Source organism: Hyla sarda, chromosome 3, assembly GCF_029499605.1.
Source record: "Hyla sarda isolate aHylSar1 chromosome 3, aHylSar1.hap1, whole genome shotgun sequence".
Classification (NCBI taxonomy): Eukaryota; Metazoa; Chordata; class Amphibia; order Anura; family Hylidae; genus Hyla; species Hyla sarda.
The window spans coordinates 240,833,125-240,851,771 of NC_079191.1; the positions used below are offsets into that span (position 1 = coordinate 240,833,125).

The window sequence follows — 18,647 nt, forward strand, 5'->3', positions numbered from 1 at the left end:
AGATACTGTTGCTTGACATTGCACGCTGTAGCCTAGGATCTACAAGTACACCCAGATCCTTCTCTTCTAGTGACTCTCCCAGTATCAGTTTTGTGTTAAAAAAGTAGTTATCCAGGATTTTTAGAAAATGATGTAGAACATGCTAAAATTGGCCTAAACTAGGGCAATAAAAAACATAACTTACCTATAAATCTGCTGCTACTCTAGTGTTCCCTGTCAGACCTGATGCAGTTACGACACATGCATCACTTCAAGGGACTTTAATAGGGAGGGGCGCGGTGAATGATCAGTAATTCTGCAGCGTTAGTGAAATATCCCATGGTGCTTATATACTGTATTTTTCGCCCTATAGGATGCATCGGCATATAAGACGCACCCAATATTAAAGGTGCAAAACCTAGAAAAAAAAGATTCTGAACCCAACAGATTCTGAACCCAGCCGTTGGCTGTCAGGCATGCTGGGAGTTGTAGTTTTGCAACATCTAAAGGTCCGCAGGTTGAAGACCACTGGATAGGATGTAATACTCATGTGTCCCCGCCGCTCCGGACCCGTCACCCCTGCCCTGGATGTTGCTCCATCGCTGTCCCCGTGGTGTCCCCGTCGCTCCGGACATCTTCTTCCCCGGGATCCATGCTCTCGGTCGCCGTCATCACGTCGCTACGCACGCCCCTCCTATTGGATGACGGGACGGCGTGCGCGACGACGTGATGACGTCGAAGGAGAGCGCCGCCATGCAGGGGATCCCGGCACGGAGTAGACACCGAGGAGGCAGGTAAGGTCCCTCCAGGTGTCCTGTAAGCTGTTCGGGATGCCGCGATTTCACCGTGGCGGTCCCGAACGGCCCGACTGAGCAGCCGGGTTTGTGTCACTTTTGCTTCAGACTCGGCGGTTAGCTTTGATAGCCGTGTCTGAAGGGTTAATACAGGGCATCAACGCGATGGCCGTAGGGACCGGGGCGATAGGTGTGTATTTGCCCTATAAGACGCACCAACTCCCCCCCCCCAGTTTTGGAGAAGAAAAAGTGCGTCTTATACAGTGAAAAATACAGTAATTAAATGGTCATCTGTGTATTGTACAGATGACAGTAGACCTTGTGCAGTAGCTCTCTCTTTTAGCTCTTACCTTCACCCTAGTAGGACATTTGAGAAAGAGCTGTGACTTTTTTTTATTAAAACATGGAAACACATTGTTGTCCGAACTGATCAATTGAGAACCATTGTTCTTGTGCATTATTGCATTATAGTTTTGCATGCCATTTTGTATTTATGGGAATTGGGCAGAGAGGTGATATTCATGAGATAAAATAAACTAGTGGTTAGCTCAAATTTACTTTATTTCACTCCAGCTTGCAAAAATAATATTTTACTCTGCAAAACTTTGTTTGACCAGAAGGGCGGACCCAAAGGATTTTGATTCTGAGTTTCCCCCCCAGAAATTATCGAAGATAGGACTGAGTGGGTGTAAACATGGGTCTGCTCTGTAGAAATGGACATATCAGACATACAGAAATAGAACATAGGTAGTTTACACAGTGCAGGCTTCACCTTTCTGAATTGGGTCCATTGTTTTGTTCTTTTCTAGAAGAATTCTACTTAAACACAAATAAGGTTGTGTGCAGCTAAGACAGCATGTTTTAATTAGAGACAAGGCAGATTTTCTTCCAAGGGATATTAGAAGCAAGGCGGTTCTGATATGGAATCCTGGGATTGCAGGATTGTAGACATTGGCATCATTCCCATCTGATGTCATTATTTGAAATAAAATGCAGAAATCTTATTGCATGCATAAGGATTTTCTACACATCTGTCTTTCTACTCTGACCCAAGCAAAAATGCTGTTGTTCAAAATGATTTCTTTGCAGTTGGTTACTTTAGAGTTCAGAGTTCATCATGACTCATAGATTCATTTTTCCTTCGTTTTATAACTTAGAGTAAATTCTTTTGATCAATTGGATATGTTGAGTATTACAAATCGGAGTAGGCAGATAAGAAATAAGAAATGTTGATCCTTCTCTCCAGTAATCTCATGGCTCACTTGTAAATTATTTCTGATTAGGTGCAGTTGCTAGTAATTGGCAGGCAGCCCTAGTTTCTTACCATGTACCTGGCACCATTATATTGCTTTGATGAAACATGCTCACATCTCACCATGTGTTCTTTAGCGATTTGGTGTATCTGAATACTCCCATGCTCTATGACTGGGATGTACTGAGAATGCTGCTGGCTATTGACGGTGAACTGGCAACTCCCATCTTTTTAGTACTGCTTTTTCCTCTCATTGCTGTGCAATAGGTTTGCCATCACTGGCACAGACTGTCTGTTTTCTGTACTACTGCTGTACCACTGCTAATCTCTAACTGCAGCATATTTGCCCGGGTCAAGTTGAGTGAATTTGACCCAAATTGTAAAAAGGGAAAGAAGGATGCTTTACATAGCACATAGAGGCCACATGGCTCTTAACTGCACTAAGAATGGCTGAACCTTTACAGTTTTTAAAATCTATGAAAGATTTAAAAGGGGTACTCCACCCCTAGACATCTTATCCCCTATCCGTGCCGGATGACAGACGGAGACACACCCCCTCGATGCATGTCTATGGGAGGAGGCGTGACGGCTATCATGTTCAGAATGCTGCATTGCCGGTCCTTGTTCAGAATGCTGCGGTGCCGGCCTGGAAATCATGTGGGGCCTCAGTGGTCGGACCCCCTGTGATCAGACATCTTATAGGAGGTCTATGGTCGGAGTACCCCTTTAACAATATCTGTTGCTGACAGAACAGCCTCCCACTCTAATACATTCCATTTTATAGAGTTCCAGGCCTCTGACTATGCTATGATTTTAAATGGTTTTGGCACTTGTTGAGCAGTATTGCTTCTCTAGTACATCACATGTCTAGTGGAAGGAATTAAGGGCTGGCTCTTTATCTTAATTTCTGTATAGCTCAACATATATTAAGGCCAAGTTTGCCTCTGTTCAGCAATTGTGTGTTTGTGCGGATTTTAAAAAGTTTTGCAACCACATTGGAGAGAAACTTTGCTGAATCATCCATAGATATGACCTATTTTCGCTTATGGGCCAACAGATTGGATGCCAATTGCAATGGATCCAGCTTATTGCATCCAGTGTTCCCATCTGAAACGGCTCCAGATTGCCAGAAAAATGGGAACCCAGCTCAAGCTTAGCAGTGACAAGCATGGCACATAGGTTACAGTGCACAAAGAAATATGTAAGAGAAGACTTACTTGGTTGATTAAATGCAGATTTTTTATTCGCAATCCAAACAAATTAAGTTGTAATGTTTACCCTACTTAAACACCCACAGCTCTTAGAGGGTGATGTATCCTTGAAGCAAGTACACAAAGAAAAGCATACTAATAGAAAGTAGTGAACCTGAGTTAATTGACTAAGGTATGTGCGATACATACACAGTGTTGGGTATGGTTTCTGTCTCAGGGTTAGTCTGGTAGTACAATTGGGCTAAGTTTTGAAATGATATGCGCATTCAAGATGGAAGCACCAGGAACAATATTTATGTAAATGGCATGTCGCAATATTTTGAAGATGCAAGTGTCCAGGTGTTGGAGCATCATGAGAACATTAGGCAATTTGGCTAAAGAGGAGAGGAACAAACTTAAATGGGCACTGTCATGAACTTTTTTTTTTTAATATGTTGTAGTACTACAACATATTTCTAATATACTTTAATTTTTTTAATTTATTAAAACACTTTATTTTTATTTTGAAATCCGCCCACTAGGGGTCTCCCTCCTAGTGGCCGGCTGCAAGCTGGCGTGACGTCATGCTTGAATTCGAACCGATGCCGGCCGGGCAATCGGTCCTAAATCATTCAGCCTTCGCTCGCTCCCTGCCTGTCAATCAGACAGACAGGAGCGAGCGATGAGAGCGCATTGGCTCCCCGGCTTTACACGCCGACCAGCCGCGCCTCCCAGCATATACGTCGCTGCCGCTGCTGTCCCGCCCAAAGGTATGAGCGGGGTTCGGGGGACTGAGAGTGGGGTTCGGGGGACTGAGAGTGGGGTTCGGGGGACTGAGAGCGGGGTTCGGGGGACTGAGAGCGGGGTTCGGGGGACTGGGAGCGGGGTTCGGGGGACTGGGAGCGGGGTTCGGGGGACTGAGAGCGGGGTTCGGGGGACTGAGAGCGGGGAGCGGGGTTCAGGGGACTGAGAGCGGGGTTCGGGGGACTGGGAGCGGGGTTCGGGGGACTGGGAGCGGGGTTTGGGGGACTGGGAGTGGGGTTCGGGGGACTGGGAGCGGGGTTCGGGGGACTGAGAGCGGGGTTCGGGGGACTGATAGCGGGGTTCGGGGGACTGAGAGTGGGGTTTGGGGGACTGAGAACGGGGTTCGGGGGACTGAGAGCGGGGTTCGGGGGACTGAGAGCGGGGTTTGGGGGACTGAGAGCGGGGTTTGGGGGACTGAGAGCGGGGTTCGGGGGACTGAGAGTGGGGTTTGGGGGACTGAGCAGGGAGCGGGGTTCGGGGGACTGAGAGCGGGGTTTGGGGGACTGAGAGCGGGGTTCGGGGGACTGAGAGTGGGGTTTGGGGGACTGAGAGCGGGGTTCGGGGGACTGAGAGTGGGGTTTGGGGGACTGAGCAGGGAGCGGGGTTCGGGGGACTGAGAGCAGGGTTTGGGGGACAGAGCGGGGTTCGGGGGGACAGAGTGGGGTTCGGGGGACTAAGAGCAGGGTTCGGGGGACTGAGAGCAAGGTTCGGGGGACTGGGAGCGGGGTTTGGGGGGACTGGGAGTGGGGTTCGGGGGACTGGGAGCGGGGTTCGGGGGACTGAGAGCGGGGTTCGGGGGACTGAGAGCGGGGTTCGGGGGACTGGGGACTGGGAGCGGGGTTCGGGGGACTGGGAGCGGGGTTCGGGGGACTGATAGCGTGGTTCGGGGGACTGAGAGTGGAGTTCGGGGGACTGAGAGCGGGGTTCAGGGGACTGAGAGTGGGGTTTGGGGGACTGAGAGTGGGGTTCGGGGGACTGAGAGTGGGGCTTGGGGGACTGAGCAGGGAGCGGGGTTCGGGGGACTGAGAGCGGGGTTTGGGGGACAGAGCGGGGTTCGGGGGACTAAGAGCGGGGTTCGGGGGACTGAGAGCGGGGAGCAGGGTTCGGGGGACTGAGAGCGGGGAGCGGGGTTCGGGGGACTGAGAGCGGGGTTCGGGGGACTGGGAGCGGGGTTTGGGGATTGAGCGGGGTTTGGGGGACTGAGAGCGGGGTTTGTGGGACTGAGAGAGGGGTTCTGGGGACTGAGAGCGGGGTTCGGGGGACTGAGAGCGGGGTTTGGGGGACTGAGAGCGGGGGGCGGTGTTCAGGGGGGACTGAGAGCGGGGTTCGGGGTAGCGCCATGGCCATAAAGTTTTCATTTTCAACACAGGCTGCCTCCAGATGTTTCACCACTACAACTCCCAGCATGCCCTGACAGCCAATAGATGTCAGGGCAAGCTGGGAGTTGTAGTGGTGAAACAGCTGGAGGCACCCTGTATAGGTGAACTAAGGGCAGAAGTGTCGGCCCCAGCAGGCATCAGTGACGTTGTGCCTGCTGGGGAAGTCTGCCTGGTAGTGAGCACACTACCAGGCAGACAAAAAGGCATTTCTACCATAGTACAAAAAAAAATTTAAGGCAGGGAGGGGGTCAGGGATAGATGGGATAGAAGAGGCTGATGCCTATGGCGTAGCTTTATTGATAGACTGTGTTATATGACCATCTCTGTGCTGGTGGTAGTTATCTCAGTAAAGGCTTTAGCAGGCAGCTCAGTGAAGACTCACCTAAAACAGTTCTAATACAGCGAGTGGCAGCAGACAACTCTGGCCCTCTTACATCAGTTTTATGGGTTAAATAGTCAGTAAACATTTCGTTACCAACAAAAAGGTATTCCAATATATAATGTACCATCCCTGTGATGTACCCATTCATTGTTAAGTGACTAAGTACAGTAATTTGTTTATTTGCAAGCGTAGTCTTTAGAATACAAAATAAAAGAATATGTTTGTGAAATAGACAGATTGTAGTAACTAGTAGACTACCTTTGGTCTTTAAAAATTCACACCATGGAATATGCTGGAAAACCTATTTTGTGGTATGCTGATAAAAGCATGAATAGAATGGGGCCTAGTGAAGCACCATGAAATACTTTTTTAAGAAATTATACTATATACAATATTTATTTAAAGGATTTATAGACCTTATGCAGAGTCCTATTACCCCATTGTATGTATGTGTATTTAGTCAGCCACCAATTGTGCAAGTTTTCCCACTTAAAAAGATGAGAGAGGCCTGTAATTTTAATCATAGGTATTCCTCAACTATGAGAGACATAATGAGAAAAAAAATCCATAAAATCACATTGTCTGATTTTTAAAGAATTTATTTGCAAATTATGGTGGATAATAAGTATTTGGTCACCTAAAAACAAGCAAGATTTCTGTCTCTCACAGACCTGTAACTTCTTCTTTAAGAGTCTCCTCTGTCCTCCACTGGTTACCTGTATTAATGGCACCTGTTTGAACTTGTTATCAGCATAAAAGACACCTCAAACAGTCACACTACAAACTCCACTATGGCCAAGACCAAAGAGCTGTCGAAGGACACCAGAAAGAAAATTGTAGACCTGCACCAGGCTGGGAAGACTGAATCTGCAATTGGCAAGCATCTTGGTGTGAAGAAATCAACTGTGGGAGCAATTATCAGAAAATGGAATACGTACAAGACCACTGATAATCTCCCTCGATCTGGGGCTCCACGCAAGATCTCACCCTGTGGGGTCAAAATGATCGCAAGAATGGGGAGCAAAAATCCCAGAACCACACAGGGGGACCTAGTGAATGACGTGGTCTTTCAGCATGACAATGATCCCAAACACACCGCCTGGGCAACAAAGGAGTGGCTTCGTAAGGAGCATTTCAAGGTCCTGGAGTGGCCTAGCCAGTGTCCAGATCTCAACCTCATAGAAAAGCTTTGGAGGGAGTTGAAAGTCCATGTTTCCCAGCGACAGCCCCAAAACATCACTGCTCTAGAGGAGATCTGCATGGAGGAATGGGCCAAAATACCAGCAACAGTGTGTGAAAACCTTGTGAAGTAGGGCTGGGCGGTATGACCAAATATGTGTATCACGGTATTTTTTTAACTTACGGCGGTTCCACGGTATATAACGGTATTTTCACCCCCCCCCCCCCATGAATTGGATGATGAAGATGATTTAGATTACAACCCTATAGATCTAGAAAGTGACTGATCACCTTGGAGTCATCGCTCTATAGGAGTCTGAAAAGTCACAGTATCTGTGACTACTAAGTACACATCCACTGCTGTTAATTTCTGTTAACATCCACTGCTGTTAATCATGTGACCTGCCAGCGTTGTTCTGCCCCCCCCCCCCCCCCCCAATTAATGATCAGCCCAGCGGGGCACTACTCACAGATGTCACGTTCAAGCACTACCCTCCTCCTCTTTGTTTGGGGACGCGTGCGCTGGAACTCACTGTACGCCAGTGGTCTCCAACCTGCGGACCTCCAGTTGTTGCAAAACTACAACTCCCAGCAGGCCCGGGCATGCTGGGAGTTGTAGTTTTGCAACAGCTGGAGGTCCGCAGGTTGTAGACCATTGCTGTCCGCTGTATAACTATGCCCGGGCTGCAAAACATAGAGAAAATAAACTTTAAACTCACCTACGTCGGGGCCACACGCTGGGGACTGGGGAGGACAGCCGTCAGCCTATCACCGGCCGGAGCGATGTCCCGCCCTGGCCATTGATAGGCTGAGTCCACTGTCATGTAAGAAGCCGGCCAGAGCTTCTTACATGACAGTGGGCTCAGCCTATCACTGGCCGGGGCGGGACATCGCTCCGGCCGGTGATAGGCTGACGGCTGTCTAGCGTACCAGTCCCCAGCGTGTGGCACCGACGTAGGTGAGTTTAAAGTTTATTTTCTCTGTTTTGCAGCCCGGGCATAGGGATACAGTGGTCTACAACCTGCGGACCTCCAGCTGTTGCAAAACTACAACTCCCAGCAAAGAGGAGGAGGGCAGTGCTTGAACGTGACATCTGTGATTAGTGCCCCGCTGGGCTGATCATTAATTGGGGGGGGGGGGGGGGCAGAACTGCGCTGGCGGGTCACATAGGATTAGGTCCCCCGATGTGGGGACAGTGCTGCGCTGATAATACATTCCTGAGGGGGAGGGGCCCAACTGGTATTGCGGTATGGGGGAAAATGCACATCGTGCAGCACAAAAAATCCGGTATTCGGTATGAACCGGTATACCACCCAGCCCTATTGTGAAGACTTGCATAAATTGTTTGACCTCTGTCAGTGCCAACAAAGGGTATATAACAAAGTATTGAGATGAACTTTTGTTATTGACCAAATACTTATTTTCCACCATAATTTGCAAATAAATTATTTAAAAATCAGACAATGTGATTTTATGGATTTTTTTTCTCATTGTGTCTCATAGTTGAGGTATACCTATGAAGAAAATTACAGGCCTCTCTCATCTTTTTAAGTGGGAGAACGTGCACAATTAGTGGCTGACTAAATACACATACATACAATGGGGTAATAGGACTCTGCATAAGGTCTATAAATCATTATAATAAATATTGTATATAGTATAATTTCTGAAAATAGCATTTAGTATATATGGTGCTTCACTAGGCCCCATTCTCTTCATGCTTTGGCTGACTAAATACTTTTTTGCCCCACTGTATGTGCTGTTTCTTCATTTAGAATTTTACACCAGCTGTTTTTTTGCTTGTCTATAGCAATGAACAGCTGCAGTAAGTGAAATCAGAAAACCTTTTATTCAATGAAGTGTGCTGAATTGAATTTAGTACCTTGTCATATATATTACAGTTCTTGATTCTCAGATTACGTAATTTAGCTCTGTATTTTAAGGAGGCAGTTTGTCAAATTATGGAAAGAAGAAAAAATATTTAGAAAAAGCTTATATATACATATATAAGCTTTGGCAGCTAGCATCTTTGTTTCCACTTTTAGGGTTCACCCTTTTGTGCACCAGACATTTATTATTTAATTTTTAGAGTTGTGGCAACTCTAAAAAAAAAATTGTTGAAAAAGGTATATATAAAATACAGTCCTTGAATGAAATAAGTCATATTGTATTGTAAGTTACACGTCACTGTAACACAACCTTTAGGATCTAATAACCGGATAAGATTTTTCTGTAATTTTACAAAACTGTGCTGTTTTACTTTTCTTTTTTCCCAGTGTATCACTTTAATATTGGGGGGAAAAAAAATCATTGTGAGACAATTTTTTTTTTTTAAATGCCATTTTGTAACTTTTGGGAGCTTCCGTTTCTACACAGTACATTTTTCGATAAAAGTGACACCTTCTCTTTATTCTGTAGGTCCATACGATTAAAATGATACCCTCCTTATATAGGTTTGATTTTGTATTACTTCTGGAACAAATCATAACTACATGCAGGAAAATGTATCCGTTTAAAATTGTCATCTTCTGACCCTATAACTTTTTCTTTTTCCACGTATGGGGCGGTATGAGGGCTCATTTTTTGCACCGTGATCTGAAGTTTTTAGCGGTACCATTTTTGTATTCATAGGACTTATTGAATATTCATTTTTTCATGATACAAAAAGTGACCAAAAATACACTATTTTGGAATTTGGAATTTCTTTGCGCATATGCCATTAACCGTGCGGTTTAATTAACGATATATTTTTATAATTCGGACATTTCCGCACGCGGCGATACCACATATGTTTATTTTTATTTACACTGTTTTTTTTTTCTAAATGGGAAAAGGGGGGTTATTCAAACTTTTATTAGGGAAGGGGTTAAATGATCTTTATACATTTTTTTCACTTTTTTTTTGCAATGTTATAGCTCCCATAGGGGACTATAACACTGCACACACTGATCGTTTACATTGATCAATGGTTTCTCATAGGAAACCATTGATCAATGATTCTGCCACTTGACTGCTCATGCCTGGATCTCAGGCACTGAGCAGTCATTCGGCGATCGGACACCAGGAGGCAAGGTAAGAGACCCTCCTGCTGTGTCACAGCTGTTCGGGATGCCGTGATTTCGCCGCGGACATCCCGACCAGCCCCCTCAGCTAACCGGCAACTATTTACTTTCACTTTAGACGCAGCGTTCAACTTTGAACGCCGCGTCTAAAGGGTTAATAGCGCGCGGCACCGCGATCAGTGGCGTGCGCTTTTAGCCACAGGTGCCAGGTCCGACCTGCTATGACGCAGGGCCACGCCGTGGCCCCCGCGTTATAGAGCGGGAGTGGACTCATGACATACCGGTACGTCATGGGTCCTGTAGGGGTTAAAGGGGCACTCCGGTGGAAAACTTCCGATGGCCTGGAAAATTTGTGTGATTGGTGCTGTCAGAGACAGCACCAATCACCCATGCCCAGCAGGATTGAGGTGGCAGTGGTCGGCCAACCAATTGCGGCAGAGAGGGTGTACATCAGGGCTTGGGTACCTGAGGGCGGCGGCGAAGAGGGGATCGAGGACTGGTGGCAGCAGTGGTGGCGAGGAGCGTGGTGGGACCTCGAGGCAGAAGCAGAAGGTAAGGACTGGGTGCCTCCTGCTGCTGCATAGGTACAACTCCCAGCATGCACAGCCAAAGGGTGTTCTGGGAGTTGTAGTTATGCAACAGCTGTAGGTACTTGTTCTCTCTGGCTGTTGCATAACTACAACTCCCAGCATGCATGGACAGCCAAATGGCATGCTGGGACTTGTAGTGGTGTGCATCAAGCTGTTGCATAACTACAACTCACAGCATGCCCTTTGGCTGTCTGGTCATGTTGGGAGTTGTATTACATTCCGTAAGGGGTGTAGTATCCAAAATGGGGTTACATGTGGGGGTCCACTGTTCTGGCACCATGGGGGCTTTGCAAACGCACATGGACTCCAACTTAAATTCAAGCCAAAATCTCTGTCCAAAAGCCCAATGGTGCTCCTTCTCTTTTTCCATACTCAGAAGAAAAGGCAAGCTGTTGGAATCATTTATTAACTTGTATACACAAGTTGGAGGACCATAGATCCCAGCAGTCATGTTTAAGCCGACTCCTGCATGTGCTGTGAGTATTGATCCGGAGAGCGCTGTGCTCAATTCCTGTCATGGGGAGTTCCATCATCCACGAGGCTGCAGGACACCGAGCCTCCGGGACACCGAGCCTCCAGCGCGACTCTGAGAGGAGCCTGTGGAGCGGACAGAGTAAGGTAACATTCAGAACATTCTGTGGAGTTATCTTCTGTAGAGACTTTGTTTTGTTAACATATAGTACAGTGTCTGTGTACAGCAGAATGTGCTATGGCCTCATGAACTGAAATCTCACCAGTGTTTTTGACTTGATTGCATATATTTGTTTTGTGCCAGCAACCAGATGACTTTTAATGAGTTTTTATAATGCATAGGGATCCCATGCTTTATAATGCATAGGGATCCCATGCTTATAACATATATGAAATTTTAAATTGTTGTGTTATTAACCCCTTAACGACCACACGTAAATGTATGTGGCGGTACTTAGCGCACCAGGACGTACATTTACGTCCTGTGTATGACCGCGAGCATCGGAGCGGTGCTCGCGTCATACACGGCAGGTTGCGGCTGCTAGCATCAGCCAGGGACCTGCCGGTAATGGCAGACATCCGCGATCGCATAGATGTCCGCCATTAACCCTCCAGATGCCGTAATCAGTACAGATCACAGCATCTGCGGCAATGCGCATGTTAAAATAGATGATCGGATCACCTGCAGCGCTGCCGCAGGGATCCGATCATCTGTAATGACGGACGGAGGTCCCCACACCTTCCTCCGTCCGTCTCCCGGCGTCTCCTGCTCTGGTCTGAGATCGAGCAGACCAGAGCAGAAGATAGCCGATAATACTGAATAAAAAGTAATGAAAAATTCCCTTCCCCAATAAAAATGAAAATTGTCAGTTTTTCCCATTTTACCCCCAAAAAGCATACATATTTTTTTATGAACATATTTGGTATTGGCGCGTGCGTAAATGACCGAACTATCAAAATATAATGTTAATGATCCCATACGGTGAACAGTGTAAACGTAAAAAATAAATTACTAAAAAATTATCTAAAAGTTTTATATATGCAAATGTTGTATAATTGAAAAGAACAGATGACGGCGCAAAAAATTAGCCCTCATACCGCACTATACATGTAAAAATGAAAAAGTTATAGGTGGTCCAAAGTGGGAGATTTTAGATTACTGATTTTGTACAAAAAGGTTTAGATTTATTTTTAAGCGGTTCAAAAATAGAAAAGTATCTAGCCATGGGCATCATTGTAATCGTATTGACCCACAGAATAAAGAACACATCATTTTTACCATAAAGTGTACAGCGTGAAAACAAAACCCTCCAAAATGTGCATAATTGTGGTTTTCATTTAAATTTCCTCCCTAAAAAAATATTTTTTGGGGTTTGCCGTACATTTTATGGTAAAATGAGGTTTCATTACCAAGTACAATTGGTCACACAAAAAACAAGCCTCATATGGGTCTGTAGATGGAAATATAAAAAGAGTTATGGATTTTAAAAGGCGAGGAGGAAAAAACGAAAATGCAAAAATAAAATTGGCCTGGTCATTAAGGGATTAAATGTGATTGTTTGGCACACATCTATTGCAGATTTGAGGCTATTATTTTTCTATAGCACATTTTATTTTTTCTGATTTTATTGTAATTAGTTGTGAGCCTGGAGGTGTCATCTTGTTTTATAGAAGAAATGGTATTACAAATTTTGTGGGGCATTTTCTCCTAATGCCCCTAATGAAACAAAAAAAAAATTAGAAACATTAGTATTTTAAAAAAATTTGTAACATTAGTATTTTAGTGAAAAAATATCTAATTTTTAATTACGTCCAAATACGTCTAAATTTAAGGAAAATTCGTCAAACACCTTTGGGGTGTTAAGGCTCACTGTAGCTCTTGTTACGTTCCTTGAGTGGTGTAGGTTTCTAAATAATGTGCCATGTTTTATTTATTTTTTGCTGTTCTGACACCATGCGACATTTTAGCAAAATTCTCTCTACAAAAGCCCAATGTCGTTCCTTCCCTTCTGAGCCCTCTAGTGCACCCGCAGATCACTTTACATCCACATATGAGGTATTTACATACTCAAAAGAAATTGGGTTACAAATTTTGGATTTTGAGTTTTCTCCCACTTTGCTGCTATTCTTATGAAACACCTAAAGGGTTAACAAACGTTCTGAATGTCTTTTTGAATACTTTGAGGGGTGCAGTTTTTATAATGGGGTAATTTTGGGGGGGATTTCTTACAGAAAGGCCCCTCAAACTGAACTGGTCCCTGAAAAATGTAGAATTTTTCGTGAAAATGTGGAAAATTGCTGCTATACTTCGAAGCCCTCTAATGTCTTCAAAAAGTAAAAACATGTCAACTTTTTGATGCCAATATAAAGTAGACATTTGTTGTATATGTGAATCAATATATAAGTTATTTGGCATGTCCATTTTCCTTACAAGCAGAGAGTTTCAAAGTTAGAAAAATTCAAAATTTTCTTGAAATTTTTGATTTTTTTTTTTACAAAGAAATGTATCATAGTCACAGTAAAAATCAGACTGATAAGTTAAAGCTTTTCACAGTTAGTAATGCATAAAATGACACAGGTTGCAAAAAATGGGCTGTTTCCTTAAGGGGTTAAACCAATGGGAATCAGATGAGGGCTCAACACAGGGGTAGCACCAGCAGAAAGCGTTAGTAAAAAGCCTTAATTTATATTTCCCACTCCTTTTGAATCCACCTATTGTTTTGGCATTCATTTGTGTTTTTTGGGGGATTTATAAAAAAATGCATTACTGTTCCACTTTTACATTGACAGCTAATTGAGGACTATGGTCTTTGTATAAAAAAAAGTTGCCTCTCTTGATAATGATTAATTTGCCTCAATCTTAATGGGTTGTCCACAAATGTTTTTTTATTTTACCAATGTGTCTAGGCTGCATAATAAAAAAAAGCTTCTACTCACCTGCCTGACTCCTTTGTAGCCTTCAGCATCAGTCCCAGTCTCAGCCGCTGCTGCACTTCTCAGAGCTTCAGATGCTACGTCATATTGTAGCACAGCCAGTCACTGGCTTCATGGATGTCCCGCTCCAGTAAGTGATTGGCTGAGTGGCAATGTGATGTGGTATCTGCACATGAAGGGTAGCGGAGGGTGAGACTGGGAGCTAATACCAGAGGTTGTAAGGGAGTGAGTGAGCTAAGTAGTTATTTTGTTTCTTTTATTATGCAGCTTGGGCACATTGGTTAAATACATTTTCAGTGAACAATCCCTTTAATGGTTGATCACCCTGTCTGGTTGATCACCTTTTATCCCTTCTTTCAATCTCTTCCTGCCCTGTCTCACTCCTAATTATTATTTTTTATTTATTATTTTTTTGTTTGGCTCCAGTGGGTCTTGACTTGCCCGAACTGCATATCCATCCATTTCTTCCATCCCTGCAGATATTATGAAGGCCTCATGGATATTATGTAGTCAAGTCCTGACTCCTCTTATTTGAATAATTTGTGTGTCATATTGTAAGATCACACTTTTGTCCTATTGCACTGCACGATATGTTGGCGCTATATAAATAGAATATAATTCTTATTTGATAATGTGTATGTGTCAATACTGTTTTGCCAATTTTGTATTACTTTTTCCCCCTTCGTTTTCAAGACTACTGCAAATTCCCCTGATGTGCTGGATATCAGTTGCTGGGCAAATCCTGACTGATGACCACCCATTCTTGCCTAATCAGTGCTTGGAGTTTATCTAAATTTCTGTGTTTTTCTTTGTCCTCCCACTTTATAAGGATTGACCATAGTCTTTCAGTGGGATTGAGATACGGGAGTCTCTTGGCCATGGACCAAGACAGTCCTGGCATTTGAAATGATGTGAGCAGGTAATTTTGTGGTAAAGTGAATATTCAGTGGAAATGTCTTTTTGTTGTTGTTGTGATTAACCCCTTAGGGACTCAGACCATTTTCACCTTAAGGACTCAGCCCTTTTTTTGCAATTCTGAGCACTGTCACTTTATGCATTAATAACTCTGGGATGCTTTTACTTTGCACTCTGATTCCGAGATTGTTTTTTTTTTTTTTTTTTTGTTACATATTCTACTTCATGTTAGTGGTAAATTTACAGCAATACATCATTTCTTGGTGAAAATTTCCCAAATTTGATGACAAATTTGAAAATGTAGCATTTTTATTACTTTGAAACTCTCTGCTTATAAGGAAAATGGACATCCCAAGTAAATTATATATGGATTCACATATACAATATGTCTACTTTATGTTGGCATCATAAGGTTGACATGTTTTTACTTTTGGAAAACATTAGAGGGCTTAAAAGTATAGCAGCAATTTTCAAATTTTTCACGTAAATTTCAAAATCTGAATTTTACAGGGACCAATTCAGCTTGAAGTGGATTTGAGGGGCTTTCATGTTATAAATTTAGTAAGTTTATTAACCCTTTAGGTGTTTCATAGGAATAGCAGCAAAGTGAAGTAGAAAATCAAAATCTTCATTTTTTACACTCGCATGTTCTTGTAGAGCCATTTCTTTTTTATTTTTACAAGGGGTAAAAGGAGAGAAATCCCACCAAAATTTGTAACCCAATTTCTCTTGAGTATGGCAATACCTCATATGTGCATGTAAAGTGCTCTGTGGGTGCACTACAAGGCTCAGAAGGGAAGGAGCGACAATGGGATTTTGGAGAGTGAATTTTGGTAAAATGGTTTTTGGGGGGCATGTTGCATTAAAGGAGTAGTCCAATGGTGAAAAATTCTATACAGTTAGCAACAGCTTAAAAAGTTATATAACTTTGTAATATACTCACATAACCCATCTGGAAGGGAAAGTACCTTTTTCAGTGATTTCTCTCTAGACAGGAAGCGCTGCATAATCCAGCATCTCGACCTACACTTCTTCTACAGCCTGTGGTCAGCTCGTCATTCCTTTCCTCATAGTTCTCAATATATGAGTGCTCACCAATCACAGCACTCACACACTGAACCAATCACAGCACTCACACATTGAACCAATCACAGCACTCACACATTGAACCAATCACAGCACTCACACATTGAACCAATCACACCACTCACACATTGAACCAATCACACCACTTACACATTGAACCAATCACAGCACTCACACATTGAACCACTCACAGCACTCACACATTGAACCACTCACAGCACTCACACATTGAACCAATCACAGCACTCACACATTGAACCAATCACAGCACTCACACATTGAACCAATCACAGCACTCCTGCTTGAGCCTGGGTGCCGTGCTGTAAGCCAGGAGAAGTCTGAGGGGGAGAATGAGGACTGACACAGCTCCTCCCCCCCCCCAGCTCTGTTTACATAGGACCTCACTTATCATGGGGAGGTTTCAAGTTTGCATGGGGCGAGGGGAGGGAGGTCATGTGTGACGGAGACATAATAACGGTCTGGGAATGTATAGACTGCAGGGGAATAAATATCATACTGGGGATGATTTATATGTGTGAGGGGGGGACTCCTGAATGACATGCTGGGAGTTGTAGTCCCTGTTATGTGTGTTTATGCTAGTGTTTCCAAACCAGTGTGCCTCCAGCGTTTTAGATTTGCAACAGCTAGAGGCACACTGGTTGGGAAACACTGTATCTAGCCTATTCAGCATACACATCATGTTACACCAGTGTTTCCCAACCAGGGTGCCTCCAGATGTTGCAAAACTACTACTACCAGCATTCCCTGGTTGGGAAACACTGGCATACACACACATAACAGGGACTACAACTCCCAGCATGTAATTCAGGAGTCCCCCCCCCCCTCACACATAGAAATCATCCCCAGTATGATATTTATTCCCTGTAGTCTATACACCACCAGCCCCTGCAGTGTAATATGTCTCCTCACATATAGAAATCATCCCCAGCCCCTGCAGTGTAATATGTCTCCTCACATATAGAAATCATCCCCAGCCCCTGCAGTGTATGTAATATGTCACCTCACATATAGAAATCATCCCCAGCCCCTGCAGTGTAATATGTCTCCTCACATATAGAAATCATCCCCAGTCCGTGCAGTATGTCTCCTCACACATTGAAAACATTATGGAGGTGAAGAGCTGTGGACGTCCTCTCTTTAACTTTTCGTTAAAGTCGGATTTGTAAATGAAAATATTTTTTTTTCACTAAAATGCTGGTTTTTCACCAAATGTTAATAGGGGAGTAATAGGGGAAAATGCCCCCCAAAATTTGTGAAAATTGAAATACCCCATGTGTGGACGTCAAGTGCTCTGCTGGCGCACTACAATGCTCAGAAGAGAAGGAGTCACATTTGGCTTTTGGAAAGTAAATTTTGCTGAAATAGTTTGTGGGGGGGGGCATGTCGCATTTAAGAAGCCCCTATGGTGCCAGAACAGCAAAAAAAAAAACACATGGCATACTATTTTGGAAACTACACTCCTCAAGGAACATAACAAGGGGTACAGTGAGCCTTAACAGCCCACAGTTGTTTTATAACTTTTCATTAAAATCGGATGTGTTAATGAAGAAAACATTTTTTTTTCACTAAAATGCTGGTTTTCCCCAAAATTTTACATTAAACAAAGGGTAATAGGAGAAAAATCCCCCAAAATTTGTAACACCATTTCTTCTGAGTATAGAAATACCCCATATGTGGATGTAAAGTGATCTGCGGGCAAACTACAATGCTCAGAAGAGAAGGACCATTATTGAGCTTTTGGAGAGAGAATTTGTTTGAAATGGAAGTTGGGGGCCATGTGCGTTTACAAAGCCCCCATGGTGCCAGGAGAGTGGACCCCCCACATGTGACCCCATTTTAGAAACTATACCCCTCACAGAATTTAATAAGGGGTGCAGTGAGCATTTACACCCCACTGGTGTTCAATAGATCCTTGGAACAGTGGACTGTGCAAATGAAAAGTTAAATTTTTCATTTTTACGGACCACTGTTCCAAAAATCTGTCAGACACCTGTGGGGTGTAAATGCTCACTGTACCCCTTATTACATTATGTGAGGGGTGTCGTTTCCAAAATGGGGTCATATGTGGAGGGGGGGGTCCACTGTTCTGGCACCATGGGGGCTTTTTAAACATACGTAGCCTTCAATTCCGGACAAATTTTCTCTCCAAAATCCGTATGGTGCTCCTTCTCTTCTGAGCATTGTAGTTCACCCGCAGAGCACTTTACATCTACATATGGGGTTACAAATTTTGGGGGGCCTTTTTTCCTATTTTCCCTTGTGAAAATGAAAAATTTAGGGTAACACCAGCATTTTAGTGAATTTTTTTTTTCATTTTCGCATCCAATTTTTATGAAAATTCGTCAAAAACCCGTGTGGTGTTAAGACTCACTATACCCCTTGTTACATTCCGTGAGGGGTGTAGTTTCCAAAATGGGGTCACACGTGAGTATTTTTTTTTTTTGCGTTTATGTCAGAGCCACTGTAAAATCATCCACCCCTGTGCAAATCACCAATTTTGGCCACAAATGTATATAGTGTGCTCTCACTCCTGAGCCTTGTTGTGCGTCCGCAGAGCATTTTACGTCCGCATAATGGGTATTTCCCTACTCAGGAGAAATTGCGCTACA

The 18,647-nt window shown here is 44.0% G+C and overlaps 1 protein-coding gene and 1 long non-coding RNA gene across 2 annotated transcripts in view; one reads left to right on the forward strand and one right to left on the reverse strand.

Moving 5' to 3' along the window:
- The window catches only part of SLC16A10 (solute carrier family 16 member 10), a 144,865-nt gene that overhangs the window by 10,920 nt on the left and 115,298 nt on the right, over positions 1-18,647 (forward strand). The gene's annotated exons all lie outside the window — the stretch shown is intronic.
- LOC130362212 (uncharacterized) overlaps positions 10,251-18,647 on the reverse strand; it is a 36,366-nt gene continuing 27,969 nt past the window's right edge. The window contains exon 3 of the long non-coding RNA XR_008891322.1: positions 10,251-11,208. This is a non-coding gene — a long non-coding RNA (uncharacterized LOC130362212). The remainder of the gene's footprint in view (positions 11,209-18,647) is intronic.